Raw genomic sequence first — 24,003 nt, 5'->3', positions numbered from 1 at the left:
ATTGCAGGGCCCCAAGCACGGAGCCCAGGTAGCCAGTGCTCAAAAGGCCTGAATTCCCCGATGGATTTCAGGGAAAGGTTTTTAAAGACAGAGTGACGGAGGAGGGTTGTGGGGTGTGTGATTAGCTCGTGGACAGTCCTCTGATTGGTTGGTGGTGAGGTAATCGGGAGTCAACATCACCAACCTTCTGGCTCCAAGCAGTCTAGGGTCTCTGTGCTTTTGGGCAGCATGCAGTTAGCTTCTTCCACCTGGTGGGGGTTTGAGTATCTGCAAAACATCTCAAAGGATATGGCTTAGAATATTATCTGTAGCCCTTGAGGAGGAACTAAAGGTCCTCAACTTTGTTCAGTGGCTAAACTATTATTTTTTTGTCTTGCTGGGCTGGTTTCCATTCTTTCTGCATTTTCTCACTTTGGAACTCAGGGAAGGCCTAGGAGATTAAAGTTTTTCTACAGACAAGAAGTAGGCAGAGGACATGGTGAGGGTCAGGGGTCTGTTCCGGGAAGGCCCCATGGGGTCCTGCCCGATTTCAGCATCCCTTTAGACCTGTAGACATCTGATGCATATATATAAAACCTTTTAAATACTTATCTAAAAGTACTTAAAATAAAAATAGCTACCTAAAAAAAATTTTTTAATCATATTTGGAAAGTATTTGGGGGATGACCAGGCTTAAAATACGCACTGTATCATGTATAATTCACTTGGGGTGTAAAGCTAGGACACCTCAAAGAATTAGGTGTTCATCCCCTAGAAGTTAAGAAGCTGGTGCAACAGTTGAGAGAAAAATGAGTGCAAATACATGACTAAAGTGAAAGTTACTATACAGTGAGCTCCTAATTGCAGCCTTGATCCCCCAAGCAGTGCTCAGGGGCTCCAATGATTAGTATCCATTCATGAAAAATGGTAGGGGAAATATGGATGCTTTATTTATTAGCTTGAGAAGGTGGGGTTGTAGCTGGCACATCCTAATAAAGGTAACCTGAAGCAGTTAACTGGACCTAGATAACCGGGAAGGTACACATTAACTTAGAGGAAACATAGTTAATCTCTAATAAGGAGTGAAGGTGTGTGACAGATTAAGACTTGCCTTCCTTCAAGAGGTAGCCCCAGAACATTTGACTCCAACCCCAGGCAGTCCCCATGGAATGATTAGGGTGGTGACTGAGCACCTGTCCTTTGGCATTACAGAATACCCTCACTTGTTAGGATGCTGTAAGATGGTGTCACAGGTGATGTGATTCTTCAGTGATCCCTAGAATGATGAATGCCTCCAAGTTCCTCCTGTCCTCACAAAATTGTATCTGAGCCTCTGTTCTGGATTTGGCTTTTTTCTGTTTGTTACATATGTCTTCTATTTCCCTGATGGATATACTCTGGGATTTGGAGCCAGATAAAACACAAGAACCCATGTGCAGTGAGGCCAGAGGGTAGATCTGAAGTCCAAGTTTCAAATGGGTATAAATTAGCCAATTTTTCCAAGTCTCCTTTGACAGATATCTTAAGTTACAAGTATTTTTACTATGTTTAGCTTTTACTGTTCTCTTTTAAGCATTACCTTCCTTTATACAATTGAAATGTGATCAGAGTCCTTGGAAAGCATTTCACTGGTTATAGGAAGGGGAAAAAAATAGAAGAAGAGGGACTTGTGCATAAAAATGCAGGGAGAACAATGGGACGTATCACGTTTCATCAGATCCTAAAATGCCACAGATTGAGAAAAAGAAAACAATTAACTTTTAAGACATACCTCAATTTCAGAGATGTTGAGGAAAAAAAAAAAAAAAAAAAAGGTGCGTTGCAAAATGGACCCTTTTCAGACTTTAAGGGTTGCCCTAGGCTTGATACCTTTACCAGTCCTTGACCAAAGACCTTTGGAAATTCTCAGTAATTGTCAATTGTATTCAATTGATAATTCTGTCACTCATTTAGCAACAACTTTGGGTTACAGATTATTTGTTGAGTACTTGAGATTTTACAATTCTTAAAATTCTCACCTATTTCGTGGGTGCTATATAATTTCTATATGGATTGTTTAAGATCTTAAGATCAAAATACTGGTGAATATGTGATCACTACTTGTAGTCACACTTCCAAATTATAATCTTTTGTTCCTCCCTCATCCCCCATCCTAACAGCCAGAGTTAGAGGATAAAGAAAAATATGGAAGTTCACCTTTGCAGCTCCATGACCTTCCATTTCATCTTACTTTCAATGGGGAGAAAGGGTCATAACTGAGCACAGAGTGCAAGGCTGACCCAGGTAATGAGAGCCAGGGAAAGTCCAAAGCAACATGCCCGAACTAGTTGCGAGAGTAAAACTGGCATTGGGTTGGTACCTGAGAGCAGGTGATACCAACAAGAAGGTTCAAGAGGTAGATCTGGGAAAAGCTAATACTTAGGGAACATGTGGCAACTGATTAGCATGGGCTACAGAAATCATCTCAGGGTTTGGACAGCTAATCAAAATGGCTAGTAGAGAAAGGATTAAGAACGTGCTTTTGTTAAGCATCTCTCTGGACAACATTAAAATGCTAGAAAGGATTTTTTTTTTACATATATAAAACCACAGTAATAAAGGGAACAAGAGAAAAACCATCAGTAAACAGGCAGTCTCAACAATTTGGAAGGCAGAAAGAGGATAGCTATTGTATCAGAGCAGAAGCAGGCACTAACCATACTGGGGCATTGAGGATAAGGACAAGACAGAACCAGTTTGGCTTCAGGCTCAGAAATGCTTAATACTGTGAAGGACAGGAGAGAGACATAAAGCAAAAGCAATGTGATTAATGGACAGTTGAATATGAGACATTCCCCTCATTCCATACGCATGTGCTCTCCTCCCAACCCCTGTGCACTGTCAACTGGGGAATTACCCTCCAGCAAGAGATGGGAAATTTCTTCTCTGAAGAAATTGAATGGCCCCAAGGGACAGAACTGTATTCTGGCTTTTGTGAATCCAACAGTAAAGCAGTTGTCTTCCAGCTTCAATACACTTGTAACAGAGCTTCAAAATTCATGACGTAAAACCTGATAAAAATTTGAAATAGATATAGGCAAATTATCAATTATAGTTACATATTTCAACCCTCCACATACCTCATGGGGCAAGTCTCAGCATGTGCCACGCATAGGCAGGACCTGGGTTTGGGCCAACTGGGCTGGGTTTGAAGGTCTGAGCAATCTTACTATTAAGGTCCGTGGCCTTACCGGCTCCAAAGAGAAAAGACACAGAGACCTAGACATGGGAAGGGAGGATGCCATGTGACAGCAGCATTGAAGATTAGAGCAGCTGCAAGCCAAGGAGCACCAAGGATGGACAGCCACGACCAGAAGCTAAGAGAAAGGCTTGGAATAGATTCTCCCCTAGAGCCTTCAGAGACAGCGTGACCATGGTGACATCTTGATTTCAGATTTCTAGCCCCTAGAACTAGAAGAAAACATTACTTTAAGCCACCCCAGTTTTAGTACTTTGTTACTGCAGCCCTGAGAAATGAATACAAAAGTTGTCCTGAGACAATCAACTTTTACATTTGGGGAGAAAAAAAAAAAAAAACACTAAGGCAGATCATTACTCTATATCATAAAATATAAATATATTCCAGATAGATTAAAAATCCAAACATGAAAAGCAAAACTTCAGCCTTTTGGAAGAAAATGTAGAATATCTCTGTAACTTCAGTGTAGAAAAGAATTTCTTAAACAAAACACAAAAAGTAAAAAGACCTAAGAAAAGATGGATGTATTTGCATTAAAGCTGAAAGCTTCTGTGAAATATAAGGCAGCATAAATAAAAGATAAGCCATAGACTAGGAGAAAGTATCTGTAATGGAATATAGTCAACAAATAAATGTACAAATTATATAAAGAAATCCTAGGAATGAAAGGACAAGTGATCTAGTAAAAATACAGGCAAAGGATATGAAAAGGCAATTCACAAAACTGAAAACAAATGGTCAATGGATAAAAGAATGGATTAAAAATTGTGATAAATTCAGACAACGGGACACTATGCATAATTAAATCAGTTCTATATTTACCAACATGGACAGATCTCAAAATACTGAATGAAATGCAAGTTGCAATTTAAAACATTTGTGTACAAAAGACAAAGCAATACTATATATTATTTATGGATACATACGTGTATTCAAAAATTAAAAACATGAACTGAAAAGCTGCCACATTCATCATGTTTGCCTCTGGAAAGGGAGGAAAATAGGACCAAGTATAAGATCCAGACTGAAGAAGGAAACCAAGGGAACTTGAATTTCATCTGTCATATTCTATTTATTTCATTAAAATGAAATTTAAAGAAAAAATGTTAAATTGACTAAATCAGTGGTAAATACTGCTTATTCAAATGTTCTCTGACATTTTCTGGATCTTTTAAACTTCTGAAAATTAAAGTAATAATGAAAAAGAAAAAGGATACAGAATTTGAAAGAAGACATAAAACTGTCTATTTGCTATGACATTATTGTCCATGTAGAAAAGTGTAGGAATCTCTGAAAACATTTTTACAACTAACAAATGAGTTAAGCAAGATCACAGGATACTAGCTCAATACTTTAATAGCAGTTGAAAGTTAAAATTAATAATAGAATACCATTTACAGTAGCATCAAAAACATGAAATTTGGGGGGGGATAAAATTATCAGAATATGTGTATGGTCTATACACCTAAAACTATAAAACAATGCTTAAAGAAATTAAAGAAATTTTAAATAAGTAGAGAGATACACTATATTCATGAGTTATAAAACTCAAGACCCTAGAAAGCCAAGACAATTTAAAAAAAAAATTCAAGACTTTTCTAAAACTGTAAAGCTATAGTAATCAAAGCAGTATGGTACTGGAGTTAGGATAGACATATAAATAAATGGAACAAAATTAGGCCCACTCATATGTATCTAACTTTTTAATCAAAGATGAAAAGATAACTTGATGAGGAAAAGATAATGTTTTCAACACATGGTGCTAGAACAACTGAATATCCATATGAGAAAAAATGAACAATGTAAACATAAGCACAAAAACCATAAAGTGCCTAGAAGAAAATCTTTATTAGATAGAATACAAAAAAAAACCCACAAACCTAAAAAGGAAAAACTGGAAATTTGGACTGCACCAATTTTAAAACTTCTGCTCTTTGAAACTTCATATGAACAAAATGACAGTTTTGGACTTACTGCCAGTGATTAGGTTCTTGTCTCATTGCAGAAAGAATTCAGAGACAAGACACAGAAGTCTAGAAAGCAAAGTGAAGATTCATTAGGTGATAGTACACTCTCAAGGGAAGAGCAGGCAGACTCAGGTGAGTAGCTGCTCTGAGTTTCTTTGGCAAGGTGGTTACATCGAGTGTAAAAATGAATGGGCAGAATATTCATTGGGAGGAAGAGATTTGAGGTTGTATTTCCTAATTTTTGTCCCAACTCCACCTTCCCGAAGGGAGAAGGGGTTTTTGTCTTTATTTAGTCTGAATCAGAAACATGGTATCGGTTCATAATGAGTACTTCTAATCTGCAAGGCTAATATTATTGTAATGAGAGCATAATGAGCAAAAGGTTACATTCGGATGCTGGAAATTCCTGCCCTTTCCCACCTTTCTTTGTTAGCCGCCAGGACACCTGTCACCCCAAAATGTGTGATTTCTTATCAGTGGAGAGGTTCCTGCTTTTCTTTTTCTGCCCAAGGACCCCCATTGTTCACAAGATGTATGGTTTCCTGCCATTTGGCCCATGCCCCACTCTCTCCACTCATATCTAGCTATCTGCCTCCTCTAATAGACTGGGAGAAAATAGTTGCAGAACATATAAAGGAGGATTTGTATCCAAAATATACATTGAACTCTTACAACCCAGGAATAAAAAGACAAACAATCTAACTAAAAGTAGATAAACTATTTGAATGGGCATTTTATTTAAAAAATATACAAATGGCCAGTAAGCACATGAAAGGATACTCTGTATCATTAATGACTAGAGAAGTGCAAATTTCAACCACTATTTGGTACAATATTTTTAATATTGGAAATTTTTCCAATTTTCCAGTATTATCTTTATAGAAATTATTTAAATCTATGTCAATCCTTTAATAGGAAGTACACAAACAAGATGTGATCCATCAATCAGTTGTTTATTTTTATGAAATTGTAATGCAATGAATTTAGTTTGAATATTTTGTCCATCCAGATAAATGCTGGCATATATCCTATCAAATATTATGTCTTAATTTCTAATAAATGATAATAATTTTGCAGTTTTTATTTTTTAGTCTTGTCAAATTACTTCCATGATGCCTAATTTCTTCCAGGTGAAAGATAATGCAACTTAAAATTTTAATAACAGGATAAAATTCTTTGTTTATACCTCTTTATTGTAAAATATAACACATATAGAGTAGTGCATGAAACACAACTATACACCACTCAGGTAAAAATTAGACTATTGCCAGCACCCCAGAAGATCTCCATGTAACTGTCCCTGGTTACATAATTCCTTAAATGTAACCAATATCCTGGTAAACATTTCTACAGTTTTCTTTGTGTACTAGAATGAACTCATTTGCAATTAGTTTTCTACACTCAACTTGTGTGTCAGATTCATCCAAGTTCCATGTGTAGGTATAGTTCACTCATCTTCATTGCTATCTAATTGTCCACTGCATGAATGGATGATATACCTACATCTATATCTAGAACTACATAGATAGATAGATAGGTCTCTAGGCTTATGGTTTTGTTGCCTATACTTCAATTAGCTGGATGCTGTAGCATATGTTATTTTTCTATCTCTGAAATATAGACACTCTTGAAAAAACAGCTACAATACTTGAGAAATTAATAATCCCTGAATATCATGAAATATCAGCACTGTTCAAACTTCCCTAATGGTCACACAATTTTTAAAATCTTGATCAAATTCATTCATATTTATACACATACTTATCATATTCATTGCACTTCATTCCTTCCTTAATCTGAGTCATTCCATCTGTGATTATTTTTCTTTTTTGGAAAATACTTATAAATATTCTTTTAGCCCAAATCTTCTGAGAGAAAACTCTTACTTTGTCTTCTAAAAATATCTTTATTTGGTCCTCATTCTTAAAAGGCATTTTTTCACAGGGATGTAATATACAGCACCAGGAATATGGTCAATATTTTACAATAAGTTGGTATGATATATAATCTATAAAAATATCAAATCACTGTGTTGTACACCTGAAATTAATATAATACTGTAAATGAATGATGCTTCAATTTTTCAAAAAGTCCATTTTTGTGTTAAATATAATTCTATTGTATTATATCTGAAAAAGTATTTTTAAAAAGATTTTGAGATCTAAGATGATGTTTTCTGCCTCCAGAGGAAGTTTGCTTGCTTCTGACAGGAAACTTGAGGATATGAACACTACTTGATATCTTTAATAGAATTTCCAGGCCTAAGAATGTTCTAGAATTCTCAAACATCATGAAGTCTGGCTGCAGTTTATGGGAAGGCTGATTGATTCCTGCTCATCTTACACATATGAAAGTCCTCGATGGGCCCAATCAAGGCAGAGATGTTTCTGGGTTTCTTTTTTTTTTTTTTTTTAATGGAGGTACTAGGGATTGAGCCCAAGACCTTGTGCATGCTAAGCGTGTGCTCTACCACTGAGCTATTTCCCTCCCCAAGGCAGAGATGTTTTATCATGGTCCATCTCATCTATGACCCACAGATGTCTCTTTTTGTCCCATTATCCCTGCAGCATCCTAAAAAGAAACCTCAGCCTGTGACTTCTCTCAGATCAACCTGTGGACTCCAGGATTAAAATGGTCTCATGTGTGGAGCTGACATCTTAGAAATTCTTTTCATCTCACATCCCAGTAATCACTGTCTTATTAGTTATTTGATGCATTTAGGGAGATTTTTTTTAATGTTTTGATTAGCTTTGTCAATTTCCTTCAGCACACAGGTTGGTCAAAATTATCTTGCGTATTTTTAATAGAATAAGTCCCCTTCAGTAGCAAAAAGAGAAGCTATCCAAATGTCCAAAAATAGGGTATGTGTAAAATCAAATGTAGTTTTGAAAAGTGAGAAAACTACTCGGCTATTAAGAATACTGTCAAGAATAAAATAGGGACATGGACAAATTCACAGCATATCATAGCATTTTAAATACAAGTTACACAGGAATATGTAAGGCATGAGCTCATTTTTTTAATTATACACATATCCTAAAATCTAAACACTGAACTATAAGAAACATAGACAAAATTCAAACAACACAAACCAACTACCCACATATAGTAGTCAGAACACTCTGCATCAGAGATGTTATTCCAAAGACCTTAAAAAAACCTTTTAATGACATGATTGCATACCAATTTTCCCATAGGGACTAAATGCAACCATGAAAATACATTTGTGTGGATCATAACTCCACACTCCAGCCTAATTTTTAAATGCTACTTTCTATTTTCTAAGCATTATTCAATAAACCAGTAGAACTATATATCACGGTGTTACTTAAAATTTCTTCTCACCTTCTGGTGGTGGTTCAGGTAAGTCTTCTACATGACCTTGGGACAACTGGATGATATTTTTATGGGATTTTAAAATTATAACATTGAACATTAAGAAAAAAGCCAAAGTCAATAATTTAACTCCAAATCCTCCAAATCATAGAAGGAACAATGCAGTTCATCCTTAAGATACTGACACATGGTAGTTCTTCCCTTTACTGGCTGAAGTGCTACTACCACACAGCCAAAAGCACAGCTTACAACTGACTAAGCATGGCAGCTTTAAATTGTGTGATACCAGAAAGTTATAAAGTATAATCATAGTTATAGGTTTGTATATTCCTATTTTAAATAGGTAGGGAAACCTAACCTTTCTTCCTGTGGACTAATCTTTACACTGCAAAAGTCAGTTCCTATCTCTAATTCTTGTTATCTTCATCTTTATCACAGAAACACCCTTATCTACTATGTCCAGCTCAGACAATTTGAAGTTGAGCATTAATGGCACAGATCTGGTGCATAATATGTGCTCAAATGCCTATAAGTACCACACCACTACCTACCACCACAGACAGGGATGTAAGCGCCAAGATGGGAAGTGAGTTGCCTAAGGTCCTCTGAGACAGTAGAGCACGACTAGATCCCGATGCTGAGTTGGAATTGTTGGTCATTAGGTCTGCACCCCATCTGAACTCCCTGGCAGAGGGACACCTTCTTAGTGTATTAATTAAAGTTTGTTCAGGGTTCATTCCACTCTTCCAGATATGTATAATTCTACCCATTTATGGAGGAGGAGATGGTTCCAATTGGGGGTGGAGGGTAAGGAGGGGATTCACTGGATATTCTATGGCCTGTAGGCTGATTTTAGGCATCTGTTATGAATGTTTATGCCCCCCAAATTCATATGCCAAAGCCCTACCCCTAGTATGGCTGTATTTGGAGGTGGCACCTCTATGGAAATAATTAAGGTTAAATGAGGTCATAAAGGTGGAGCCCTGATCCAATAAAATTAGTATCCTTATAAAAAAGACACCAGAGACACTGCTTCACTCTCTCTCCCTCCCTCTCGGGGCCCCCGCAAGCAAACAGCAAAGAAAGGCCATGTGAGGACACAGTGAGAGAGCAGCCACCTGCAAGCCAGACACAGTCCTCCCCAGAAAGCAGATCTTCCAGCATCACAATCTGGGACTTGTCGCCTTCACAACTATGAGAAAATCAATTTCTGTAGTTAAGCCACTCACTCTGAGGTATTTTGTTATAGCAGCCTGAACACGTTAATACAGACTTGGGCACTGGGAAGCAGGGTGCTACCAAAACCTGAATATGCAGACATGGCTTTTGAACTGGGTAATGGACAGAGACCAGAAGAGGTTTGAGGTGCATGCTACAACAAGCCTAGATTGCCTTGAAAGGATTGCTGGTAGAAACGTGAACATGAAAGGCAATTCTGGTGAAGACTCAGAAAAGAGAAAAGCAACAGGAGAAAGCCTCTATCACCTTAGAGAATACATATAACATGAACAGAATGTCAGTAGAAATACAGAAGTTAAAGACGCTTCTCGTAAGGTCTCAGATGGAAAAGAAAAAACATGTCATTGAAACTGAAGGAAAGGAGACCCTTGTCATAAAGTGGCAAAAACTTGTCTAAACTGTGTTCTAGTGTTTTGTGCAAGGTATAATATTTGAGCAATGAAACTGGATACTTAGCAAGGAGATTTCTAACCAAATTGTTGAAGGTGCAGCCTGAGTCCTCCTGCCTGTTTACAGTAAAATGTGAGAGGAGAAAGATGAATTGGAGAAGAAATTGTTAAGCAAAAAGGAAGCAGAGCTTAAAGATTTGGAAATCTCTCAGTCTGTATATCATAATAAATGAGAAAACGTGTTCTGAAGAGAACACCAACGATGTGGATAAAGAGATTAGGAGATTATGTGAGCTGTCAGTTTGAACAGAAGAGGATGGAGATGAGAGAAAATGAAGGAAGCCCACCAGACCTCTTAGATTTTACAGGACAGGCCAATAGACCTATTCAGCTGAAAATATACTCTGTTCTTCAAGGAAAGGGAAGAATGACACAGAAGGTGCTTTAGAGATCATCAAGGTTGCCCCTTCGCTTTAAACAGGCAGGCTGTCAATGCCCAGAGCCCTGGGGACAGGCTTGCAGGTGAAAGATTAGAAACCTTACTAACAAAATGGTTTCCCTAATGTCAAGGCTGTTTGCTGCTATTTGCTGATTCATTCTGACGCGTCTTTTTTTCTTTCTGTTTATTTGCTCAACTGCTTTCCTAAAGTAGCCCCTAACCTTCCCTATACATTCTTTTACCCAGAAAAGCTTATTTTCTTAACCTAGAAGCTGTCTTCCAGAAAGAAGGTCATGGGTTGATAACCTCAGAAGAATGGACAGGCCCTAAGGAGTTTTCCATGACACCAGATGGACTTACAAAGATTCAGAAGAATACAGCACCACAATCTGCCCCTGATTGTTATCATCCTTCTGTTTCATCCAGTTTTCCTATGAAACCTCAAGACCTCAACCCCAAGATGGATTCACAGTCTCTGCGGCATTTGCCTGGCAAAGCAATGAAGCTGCTCTTTTCTTACACTCCCCAAACTCTGTCTCTGAGTCAGAATTTGTCTTTTGGGGCACAAAGGCCAGTTTTTCCACAACATAGGGGCAGGATTATAAAGAAGAGCTACAGGGGCTGGGCCACCGCTTAAAGCTGTGCGGGCAGGGCTGCTGCCTCAATGGATCTGAAAGGACAGTGGATCCAAGAGGATAAACCTTGAGCCTTAAACTTACTAGAATTTGTCTCACTAGGTTGTTTGGGACACATCACCCCTTTCTTCTTTCCAATTTCTCCTTTTTGGAATGGGACTATCTATCCTATGCCTGTCCCACCATTGTATTTTTTGGAAGCACATAACTTGTCAGGTTTCACAGGTTCACAGCTGAAGAGGAATTTTACCTTCAGGATACACTGTACTCAAGTCTCACCTATGCCTGATTTAGATGATATCTAAAAGCCATCCACTTAGGGTTTTGACTTTATTATAGAGTTGATGCTGGAATGAATCAAGATTTTGGGGGCTGTTGGGATGGAATTAATGTATATTGAATGCAAGAAAAACACAAATTTTGCGTGCCAGGGCCAGAAATATTATGGAGTGAGTATTTGTGTCTCCTCCCAAATTCACCTGTTGAAGCCCTGACCCCACAGTGTGGCTATATTTGGGGACAGAGTCTCAAAGTAATTAAGGTTAAATGAGGTCATAAGGGTGGAGCCCTCACCCAAAAGGTTAAATGTCTTTATAAGAAAAGACAACAGAGAGCTTGCACCACTCCCCTCCCCAACTTGCATGCATGCACAGAAGAAAGGCCGTGTGAGGACACAGAGCCCTAACCAGAAATGGAATTTGCCAGCACCTTGAACGTGGATTTCTAGCCTCCAGAACTGTAAGAAAATAAATGTCTTTATTTAAACCACCAACTCTGTAGTATTTTGTTACAGCAGTCCAAGAACACTAATACAGACTCACAAATATTGCCAACTCTTATCCACTCCCAGTATCTCCATGGTGTCTTCAAAAACCATACCAAAAGGGGAAGAGTTGATGGTCTTCGGATCTGAAGGAGGAGGGGATTTGACTCATAGGAACTCAAATGGTTCCCAGCTCTGTATGAGCTCTGAGAGTTGTGTTAGAGTTCCCCAATAATTGTTCCTTTGCCAGCAGCTGATTTTTGCCAAGCCTTGAAGAGACTTGCAGATGGGTACTCAGATTTCTCAAGTTCTTTTTCTGCTATCTCCCTCTCCAGTCTCTACCCCACATATTACAGCTGCCTTGCACTCCCTGAACTCTGAAATATCTCTTCTTTATTTGTTAGCAGATGGAGGGACCCCTTAATTAGGAGGTTTATCAAAGTGTGGGTTCTTGCCCCTGGCTGTAAAAGAATTCACACAGCAGAGACAGGGGGGCAAAGTGAACAGCTGCTTTATTGCTCAGAAGTGGAAAGGGAAGGAAAGTGCTCAAGCAGGGAGAAAGGAAGAAAAGCACTTGAGCAAGGAAGAGTCATTCGAGTGCAGAGCCGTCAGCCAGGATGGGCAGCAGAGACAGCTCTGGTCCACGTGGGGCCAGGTGGACTTTTATGGGAAGCATCTAACATCATGTCTTCCTTCCAGGTGTGGTGGAGCCAATCAGCCCTTGTTGGAGTTTTTCAGTCCTCGTATGGGCTTTTCTGGTGGTTGTCATGACAATCATCAACTGACATGGCACTGGTGTGTCACTTAGCATGTTAATACATTACAGTGAAAGTATAATGAGGCTCAAGGTCCCCTGCAAGTCAGATCCTCTGCCATCTTGGGCTCCATAGGCTCTAACCAGTTCTTGTTTCTTCTCTGCAGCTGCCTCCAGAGACATGAATAAGAGTAATTTGTTTCTATTTGAGGAAGGGGCAGGGGTATTATCCTAGGGGCAAGAGCCTTGCAAACAAAAAGGAAAGTTGCTTTTAATCAGAATGCCTGCAATCTAGTGGACCTGGAATCCCTTCAAAAATACTATCTCCAAAGATTCCATTCAGCCATGAAAGTTTTAAAGGGAAATGAAGGAATAATCTCAGCTAATCATCAAGATAGGTGGTCAGAGTTGTTGCCATCCTCCAATGTCTGGAGGCTTGTCCTAATCAACGGCTTAAACCTGCTCTTCAATGAATCAGGGAGGCCTGGGAGACTTCACCACTCCCAGAGGTGGGTGGGAGTGGGCACAGGGTCCTGCTCCCTTTCATACTGAGTAAGGGTATGTTTGGAGTTATCCCTATGTATAACCATCCACAGTCTGGGATTTCCTCCTGACAGTGAGCTGGAGCAACTTTAGGGATGATAATGTAAAGGGGAGCAAAATCTGCCACCCCAAAATGTGTCTCTTTGGCATGAGGATTAATTTAGGCTGATTACTTTTAAGAAACAAAAGACTCAGGAAGTCTTTCTTTTTATCTACTCCTTAGCTGCCTAAAGAATTTAGATAAAGGAGGCTTGTCCCTACTAAAGCTATCACCAGGGATCTCTGCAAAGAATATGGATTAGGTGTGGTGGGGGAAACTGCAGGGCCTAGAGATAAGAGTCCACTCTGTGTCCCCTTGTCTCCACATAGCCCAGGAAACATGTGTTTACCAACCATCTGCTTCTCCATCTCCAGGTGAATTGCCTTCCTCCCCTTTGAAGACCCAAGCCACTATCCCCAACATCCTCTTTTGTCTTCAGCTGAAGATAGTATTTAAGGTGATAACTTCAGCCATTTTGGTGAATTACTCATTTTTCCCATGTTTCCTGGGTCTCTCCCATGTATGTATGTTATTAAACTTTGGTTTTCTCCTGTTAATCTATCTCATGTCAGTTTAATTTTTGTTTGCTTGTTTGTTTTCAAATTTTATTTTTTATTGAAGTGTAGTTGATTTACAATGTTAGTTCCAAGTATACAGCAAAGCAATTCAGATATATACACACACACACATATTTTCAGATTATTTTCCCTTATAGCTTATTACAAGAAGCTGAATATAGCTCCCTGTGCTATACAGTCACGTGACAATACTTTTTACTTCCATCAACATGAATCAAAATTGAGCCCCAGACACAAAACATTTTTACTAATGGATAGACTAAGATTTTGTGACATTGTATAATTTAACCACAGTTTCTTAACTAGGACATGTCTCATTTCAATTTAATTCTTAGCCCAGCCAGGAGAACTCAGAAGAGTGGAGGAAAATTTTTTCCTCTCTGACAATATTTGCTTCCTTTCTCTCAAGTATCATGGGTGTACAAAACCCTAAGGTCCAAAGGCTTAAAACAGTTGTTTCATATATTTTTCCAGTTTTCTAGTTATTTCATACATCTTGCCCAGTTTTCAATTTGTCTACAGTGGGACAGCAAGTCCTGCAGTTCATGGGTGGAAGCAGAAGTCCTTTAAGTAATTTTGCACTTAACTGTTGCATAGTTTTTTGTTCTTTTTAGCTAACTCTGAATTAGGTAAAAATTCTACACACACACACTGTCTGGATTCTTTATTGGGAAGTTAGTTTAGTAACAATGTACATATTTTTATAAGCTAAGAGAGTAGCAAGAAAGCTGTGGCTGCATCAGTTTCCATTCCACAAATATTTTTATTTAAATTATACATTTTGTTCTTATGGCTGAAAAAGATACAAATATTAAGTTTGAGAAACTTTAAGCATGTAGTTATTATGAAGCTAAGAATATATTTTAAGATTATGATGGGTTCCAGTAAGTAATACATGCAACATTTTTCTTATACGTATATTCAGCATAACTCAGTAACTCTCTGCATTTGTGTTTCATATAGTAGTTATGATCATTCAACTTAATGGTGCTTTTCAAAGTTAGATTCCTATTGCATGGTGGATATGTTTATTACTGAATATTTTCAATAACAACCATGGTATCATATCAGAAACAGGAGTTTTAGTATAATATTTCCAGAGAAAATTTTTATTCTCAATTCCCAAATTGGTATATTTCCAGTCACCTAAAAGTTCTGACACGTGATCAAGAATGATTTTGAAAGCTGCAAAATATTCTTAAGATGTTCCAAATATCAAGTATCTGCTGCTCAGTATAAAGATGTCACTTTATCTCTAGGTAAACCATTTCCCATATTTACTAAGTTTCTCCCCTCCCCTATTTCTGATGTAAACTGAGCAAGTCAAGTAGGAAAAGATTTCTGGACTTTCAGGACGTTGATGGGGATTTCTACTCTGTACAATTTCTTCGAGGAGAGAACTCTGAATTCTGATAAAAAGGCTTTTCCACATTTGTAGATTCAAAGGATTTCTGCCTTGTGTGTGTTTCCTGATGTGCTTTGAGGGTTGACTTCTTGTAGAAGGTTTTCCCATCACATTTGTGAAGTTTTTCTCTTGTGTGAGTTCTCTGATGGTTAGTGAGAGCTGATTTCTGGTAAAATGTTTTCCTGTGTTGAATACATTCATATGGTTTCTCCTCTTTGTGTGTTTTCTGATGTACTGTGAGGCCTGACCTATATCCGAAGGCTTTTCTACATTCAGCGCATCCATGGGGTTTCTACCCTGTGTGTATCTTCTGATGAACTGTGAAGCTTGGCCTATTTGTGAAACTTTTCCCACATTCAGTACATTCATAAGGTTTCTCCCCTCTGTATATCCTATTATGTACTATGAGTGATGACTTGTGGTTCAGGACTTTCCCACACTCACTGCATTCGCAGAGTTTTTCTCTTAGGTGTGTTCTCTGATGTTTAGGAAGAACTGATGTCTGCCAAAAAGATATCCCATACTATTTTCAAAAGTTTCCTTTTCTGTGTGTGTTTTTTGATGTGGAGAGAAATTTGATTTCTTGAAGATTTCCCCTGCCTCATTATATTCAAAGGTCATTTCTCCTTTGTGAGTTCTTTCAGTGTGAGTGGGGAGCTACTTCTTGCCAAAATTATTCCCACACTCGCGGTATTTCTTCCCCATGATAACTATGGTCTTTATTTAGAGCTGGCTTTTCAACAGACCACCTTCCACAGTCATTAAATTCACAGTGATTTTTTTCCCTTGAAAGAGTTTCCTGATGGACAAAAGAGCATCAGAGAAAGTTTTCACATGCTCATTATATCCACAGGGCTTCTCCCATGGGCATGCTCTTTTCTGGGTAATGAAGTCCACCTCCTCATGAAAGGCTTTCCAACATTCATTATATTCAAAAAACTGCTTTAGAGTTTGAATATCCTGATGTGGAAAGAGGGCCTCATTTTGATTGACAGCTTTCCCACTTCTGTCATACTTAAAAGGTTTTTCTCTGGCATAAGAATTCTCATGCTTTGTGCTGAGAAGCGACTTCCCATGTGCACTAAACTCACTAATCTTCCTTACAAAGGAGTTTCTATTACTAATGACTAATTTGGAAATAGAATTCAAACTCATTACACGGGAGTCATATTTATTAGGTATTTTTCTCACTGAAACAGGGTTTAATGTCCTTACTAAATGTTTTCCCTAATACACTTTCTCTCCTTAATTCGTGCTTTATTGTTGACAAAGTCAACTTCCCATAAAGTGCTGATCTTTTCCATCGGGTCATCAACTTTCCAGAATTCTAGAAATGAGAATAATTTATCATATCTTATAAATGTTAACACATTTCATATGGAAATGCCATAGCACAGCCCAGTCTTCTGGTGTGAAAGTAATTCCAGGAGCATCCTTCTCTCATTCCCTTAGGATTGGGCAAAAGAAATAACCAGCAATAGCAGAAGAGTAGCCTGCCAATAAAAACGTAGTAATTTGGCAGTTTAGAAATGGGACCTTCAAAACTAGCTAGAGAACGTGAAATAAACACAATACAGTAAACAAGGTACTATCTGGATGGATGCTTGAGCATGAAGGAGAAAACTCAACAAAGCAAGAAACAGTATGTAGAGTCACAAAAGAAAATTAGTAGACAACAGTACTGAAGGGTGATAAATCAGAGGAGAACTTAGGCTTAGAGGAGGCAAATAATATTTAAGTCCTCAGGACAGCTATTATCAAAAAGACAAGAAATAATAGTATTGGCATGTGTGTGGAGAAAAAGAAACCCTTGTGCACTGTTGGTGTGAATGTGAGTTGGTGCAGCCACTCCACAAAACAGTATGGAAACTCCTCAAAAAATTGAAAACAGACCCACCATACAATCTAGCAATTGCACTCCTGGGTATTTATCCACCGAAAATTAAAGTAAAAACACTAATTCAAAAAGATATGTGCACTCTTATATTCACTGAAGCATTATTTACAACAACCAAGATATGGTAGCAATCTTGGCTTTCAATAGATGAAATCTATTCAATCTATTGTCCATCATTAGATGAATGGATAAAGAAGTAATGGTATATATACACAATGGAATATTATTCAATCATAAAAAATGAAATCTTGCCATTTGCAACAACATGGATTGACCTAGAGGATATTAAACCAAGTGAAATAAGTCAGAAAGACAAATACCTTATGATTTCACTGACATGTGAAATCTAAAAAGCAGAACAGTGGGGAGGGTATAGCTCAGTGGTAGAGTGTGTGCTTAGGATGCACAAGGTTCTAGGTTCAATCCTCAGAACCTCCACTAAAAAATAAAATTAAAAAAACTAATTTTTTAAAAAGTAGAACAAATGAACAAACATAACAAAACAGAAACAGAGTCATATATTTAGGAATGATGGGTGGTGGCCAGAACAAAGGAGGGTAGAAATAGGTGAGGCAGATTAAGAGGTACAAACTGCCAGGTACAAAATAAATGAGTCAGGGGTATGAAATTTACAGTGTGGGGAATATAATCAATAATTATGTAATATCTTTGTATGTGAGAGATAGTAACAGACTAGCCATGGTGGTCACTTTGAAATGTACAGAAATATTTAATCACTATGTTGTATATCAGGAAAAACACAGCATTGTACGTCAACTATACTTCAAAAACAAACACATAGGAAAAAAAGATCAGATTTGTGGTTACCAGAGGCAGGGTGTGGAGGGAGGAGGAATTAGAGGAAGGTAGTCAAAGGTACAAACTTCCAGTTGTAAGATAAATGTGTACTCTGTATATATATGTATATGTTGACTCTGTAAAGGATTAATTTGAGTGAGAGGCAAGACTGTTTATGAGATAAGTAAATTGGCATATAGAAATAGGAAGACTTTATGATTTGATGACTATGACAGGTTCATTAGGAAACAGCTCTGGTAGGAGAAAATAAAGATATAACAGCAGAATAGAACTATGTACCAATCTAGGAATGTAATGTACAACAGACTAAATATAATTAACACTGCTGTACCTTATATATGGAAGTTAAGAGAGTAAGTCCTAAGAGTTCTCATCACAAAGAAAAAAATTTTTTCCTACTTCTTTTATTTCATATCTATATAAGATGATGGATGTTTACTAAACTTATGGTAATCATTTTATGATGTATGTGAGTCAAAGTCATTATGCTCTACATCTTAAACTTATACAGTGCTGTATATAAATTATTTCTCAATAAAACTAGAAGAAAATAGACAGACAGATATGTAAGTCCTTATCATCTGCTACTGAATCATTACTAATATACATACTTCCAGTCTTTTCTGTTCTATTTACAAGCATCAAATTCAAATTTTAGAGAGCAATAATTTCCTCATACTCAAAAGAAAATTCCTATTGTCTAGACTGTAATTCTCATTCTAGGACTGATTCACATGGAAATCCAGTGTCCAAAGAAACCACACATTTAGACTGCAGAAATAAGATTGGTACATAGTTCTATTCTGCTGTTATATCTTTATTTTCTCCTACCAGAGCTGTTTACTAATGAACCTGTCATAGTCATCAAATCATAAAGTCTTCCTATCTCTATATGCCAATTTACTTATTTCATAAACAGTCTTGCCTCTCACTCAAACTAATCCTTTACAGAGTAAACATATACATATATATACAGAGTACACACACACACACACACACGCACACAGATACTTCAGTATTTCTGGTTTCTCATATGCGAATTTTACAGATCATAGTTTTCAACCTAGTCTTGGAATCTTTATTAATCTTTATACAGTCACTCTTCATTATTCGTGAAATCTGTAATTGCAAATGTGCCTACTTGCTAAACTTTATCTGTGACCTCAAAATCTTCCTAAAATTTATTTGTGACTCAAAGACAACACTCACAGTATTCCATGACCACTCACACATGCACAGAGCACTAAAATGCTGGAGTCGCCTGGCACACACGGTCCCAGCTGAAGTGAAGCAAGGCAGTGTTCTGCCTTCTTGTTTCAGTTTTCACACTGTAAATAAGTACCCTTTTTTGTAGTGTATTTAATGCCACATTTTTTTCCAGCTTTGTTGGAGATTTTGCTGTTTAAAATGGGCCCCTAATGTTGGACTAAAGTACTGTCCATGCTGTGATGTGCCTTATGGAGAAAACATGTGTGTTACACAAGCTTCATTCAGACGTGAGTTATAGCACTGCTGGTGATGAGTTCAGTGTTAACAAATCAACACTACTTATTAAATAAGGTGTCTTTAAACAGAAACACACAAACAAGATATGTATCAATCAGTTAATGAATATGTTGTGGGCATAAGCTCACAGGAACCCATCCCTCTATTTCCCTAGGAGCAGTGGTTCAGTATTCACTAGTTCAGTGTTTATAGTGACTTTATAAAACACAACTACTGTGAATGACAAGAGTCAACTGTATCTTTTTATTATGAATACTTTTCTCTAAACATGACAGAGAAATTATTATTACATTCTTCCTACTTGCATTCACCACAACATTATCACTTCTATGCTCAAAAACCTAACCATATCTCTGACCCTATGGTCCCAAAGTACCCAGAAATAAATCAGATAAAAGTCTTCATTCTGACAAATCAAATCTGACAACTGGATTGTATCTGCTGTTGGAAATCATCATTCCTTGTGTCCTGAATCACTACCCTCTGTTCTTCACGCACCAGAAAATTTGCCCCCTATGAGTTAGTTGCTCATCCCCAACCAAAGACCTACACGTATATCCATCCACTTAGTTACTGGGCCTTTCAATCTTATCCCTACTCAGAAGCTAGACACTCTTCAAAAAATGGTTACTGTCCCATAATATCAAAAAAAAAAGTCTTCTTAAAACTTTCCAGTTAAAAGTTAGTGATTTTAACTATCATTTTGTACAGTATTGCTCTATAACAAATATTTCTATTTCTATGCTACACTTAAAACACTTTAATCCTGCTTTCATTTTTCATCCTAGATACAATCTAAGGTCCTGTTAAGTACTACGATATCTCTAGTTTCCTTTGAATTCTCTGAACAGATGGTAAATCAGTGGACATACACAAGTAAGTGGTATGTATCCCAACTTGGAAAACTATTTTGAAACACAAATCTCAGACTCCTTGCCAGTTTGTATCTAATAACTAAGGAGCTACAGATTTTGACTGGAGCATGTTTATTTGTAGAGTTCCTTGCTTTTCTGGAAGAATAAATATGAAAGAATTCTCTCTTCCAGACTCTCCAAATCATCAAATGTCTATTGCATGTTACTTAGCAGAAGATGGAATGAAAAATAGGTCCTTCTCTTTGGGGTATCGAAATCTAGCTGGAGAAAGAAAACTCAGTCAAGAACTAAATCTGGCCAGGTATCAGAGTATATGACTAAATCTAAATGTCTTAGTATACAACCAATAAGTGTACAAGTTTACTGCAGTCAAGGGAAAGTTCATGAAAACAAGTAGAAAAATTGAGCTTAACTCTAAAACATATCAATACAAATAAGATGCCAAACTATAAAGGAGCAAAATTTTTGTATGTTATTAACATTAAATTGGTATCAATTCAAACTAGATTGTTATAAGTTAAGATGTTAACTGTAATCCCCACAGAAAACCCTAAGAAAATAACTAAATATACATATAATAAAAGAAAGGAAAATGGATTCAAAATGGTGCATAAGAAAACATGTATCTACAACAAAAGATGGCAGGAATTTAGGAACAAAAAAGCATACGAGACATACAGAAAACAACTCAGTGGCAGAAGTCCTTCATTATCAGTAATCAATTTAAATCTAATTGGAATAAACTCATCAATTAAAGTCAGAATTAGCAAAATGGATAAAAGCAAGAATAAAAACAAACAAGAAACTTAGAAACAAATCTGATCAAGGAGATGAAAGAATTATAGACTGAGAACTATAAAACATTGATAATGGAAATTAAAGGTGATTTAAATAAATGAAAAGATATCCCATACTCTTGGACTGGAAAAATTAATATTGTTAAAATGGCCATACTATCCAAAGCAGTCTACAGATTTAATGAGATCCCTATCAAATTATCTATAACATTTTTCACAGAAATAGAATAATAATCCTAAAATTTATATGGAACCACAAAAGACCCCAAATTGTCAAAGCAATCTTCAGAAAAAGAACAAAGCTGGAGGTGCAACCCTCCTAGACTTCAGACAATACTACAAAGCTACAGTAATCAAAACAGTTTGTTATTGGCACAAAAACAGACAACATAGATCAATGGAACAGAATAGAGAGGCCAGAAATAAACCCACACACCTATGGTCAACTAATCTATGACAAAGGAGGTAAGAATATGCAATGGAGAAAAAACAGTCTCTTAGGCAAGTGTCGTTGGGAAAGCTGGATGGCCACATATAAATTAATGAATTTAGAACACTCTCTTATACCATACATAAAAATAAAATGGCTTAAAGACTTAAACATACGACAGGACACCATAAATCTCCTAGAAGAGAACATAGGCAAAAAGTTCTCTGACATAAATTGTAGCAATTTTTTCCTAGGTCAGTCTACCATGGCAATAGAAATAAAAGCAAAAATAAATAAATGGGACCTAATTAAACTTGTAAGCCTTTGCACAGCAAAGGAAACCATAAACAAAATGAAAAGACAACTGACAGACTGGGAGAAAATATTAGCAAATGATACGACTGACAAGGGCTTAATTTCCAGAATATACAAACAACTCATACAACTCAGTAACAAAAAAAAGCAAACAACTCAAAAAAGAATGAAATAATGCCATGTGCAGCAACATAGGTGGACCTAAAGATTACCATATTAAGTGAAGTAAGGCAGGAAGAGAAAGACAAATATCATGTGGTATCTCTTATAGGTGGAATCTGAAAAAAAAAATGATGCAAATGAACTTATTTACAAACTGAAAATAGACTTACAGACACAGAAAACTATGGTTAGTAAAGAGGGAAGGGGTCAGGGGAGGGATAAATTAGGAGTTTGGGATTAACATATACACACTACTATATATAAAATAGATAAACAACAAGGACCTACTATATAGCACAGGGAACTATATTCAATATCTTATAATAACCTATAATGGGAAAGAATCGGAAAAAGAATATATATGTGTTTGTATAACTGAATCACTTTACTGCACACCTGAAACCAACACATTGTAAATCAACTATACTTCAATAGGAAAGAAAGAAAGAAAGAAAGAAAGAAAGAAAGAAAGAAAGAAAGAAAGAAAGAAAGAAAGAAAGAAAGAAAGAAAGAAAGAAAGAAAGAAAGAAAGAAAGAAAGAAACGGAGAAAGGGAGAAAGAGAGAGAGAAAGAGAGAAAGAGAGAAAGAAGAAAGGAAGGAAGGAAGGAAGGGAGGAAGGAGAAAAGAAACGTCAATCAAAAAAATGGACTGAGGACATAAACGGACATTTCTCCAGTGAAGACATATGAATGGCCTATAGGCACATGAAAAGATGTTCAATATCACTAATTATCAGAGAAATGCAAATCAAAACTACAATGAGGTATCACCTCACACCAATCAGAATGGCCATCATTAGAAAGTACACAAATGATCAATGCTGGAGAGGGTGTGGAGAAAAGGGAATCCTCCTACACTGTTGGTGGGGATGCAGTGGAAAACAGTATGGAGATTCCTTAAAAAACTAAAAATAGAGTTACCATATGATCCAGCAATCCCAGAGCATAAATCCAGAGAAAACTAATTCAAACAGATACATGCACCCCAATGTTCATAGCAGCACTGTTTACAATAGCTGGGACACAGAAGCAAACTGAACATTTCAAAAATTCATTATAAATATCCCAGCATACGTGAGAGAATGTGGGCTGAGTAGCACAGATTCATTATTTATTAAAATCCAAATAAATACATTTAAATAAAAAATTAAAAGTTAAAATACAAATCCATTTCTTAAAATTAGTACATGGACAATTACAGATTTTTAATGCATTTACATGTTGATGAATGCAGGGTTCTATACACTCTCATTGTTCTAAGATTTAAATTTTCTAGGTTTTTATTAAAGAATTTTGTGTTTGATTTATCAATAATTTAGAGGAATGTATTACAATTTTCCTTAAAAATGGTTTGTTTGGCAATTTCTCTCTGTATTTCTATCAAATTTTCATTAAACCACTGTTTTAGGTCTAATTATTATCTCTTCTTTTGATGATGAAACATTTATCATTGTGTAGTAAGCATTTTTATTCCAATAGAGATTTTTGTCCTAAACTGATTTTGTCTGATATCAATTAAGACATCTTGTGCTCGCTTCTGCAGCACATATACTAAAATTGGAATGATACAGAGAACATCAGCATGGCCCCTGCGCAAGGATGACACGCAAATTCGTGAAGCATTCCATATTTTTCAGACATAGAGTATAGACTTGCGGTTGCCATTGGGGAGTGGGGTGGGAAGGGATAAACTGAGAGTTTGAGATTTGCAGATACGGACTGGTATATGTAAAATAGATAAACAAGTTTATACTGTATAGCACAGGGAAATATATTCAATATCTTGTAGTAGCTCATGGTGAAAAAGAAGATGAAAATGAATATATATGTATTCATGTAAGACTGAGGAACTGTGCTGTGCACCAGAAATTGACACATTGTAAACTGACTATAACTC

The 24,003-nt window shown here is 36.8% G+C and overlaps 1 non-coding gene across 1 annotated transcript; it reads left to right on the top strand.

Annotated features, from left to right (window-relative positions):
* Window positions 1-23,633: 23,633 nt before the first annotated feature.
* On the top strand, window positions 23,634-23,740 carry LOC116156164 (U6 spliceosomal RNA). Its single transcript, XR_004140011.1, has one exon. It is a non-coding gene; the product is annotated as a U6 spliceosomal RNA (small nuclear RNA).
* The last annotated feature ends 263 nt before the right edge of the window (window positions 23,741-24,003 follow it).

This window comes from Camelus dromedarius, chromosome 8 (genome assembly GCF_036321535.1).
Source record: "Camelus dromedarius isolate mCamDro1 chromosome 8, mCamDro1.pat, whole genome shotgun sequence".
In the NCBI taxonomy this organism is placed as follows: Eukaryota; Metazoa; Chordata; class Mammalia; order Artiodactyla; family Camelidae; genus Camelus; species Camelus dromedarius.
Note: the sequence above shows the minus strand (reverse complement) of the source record. Positions and strands in the feature narration are given on the sequence as shown.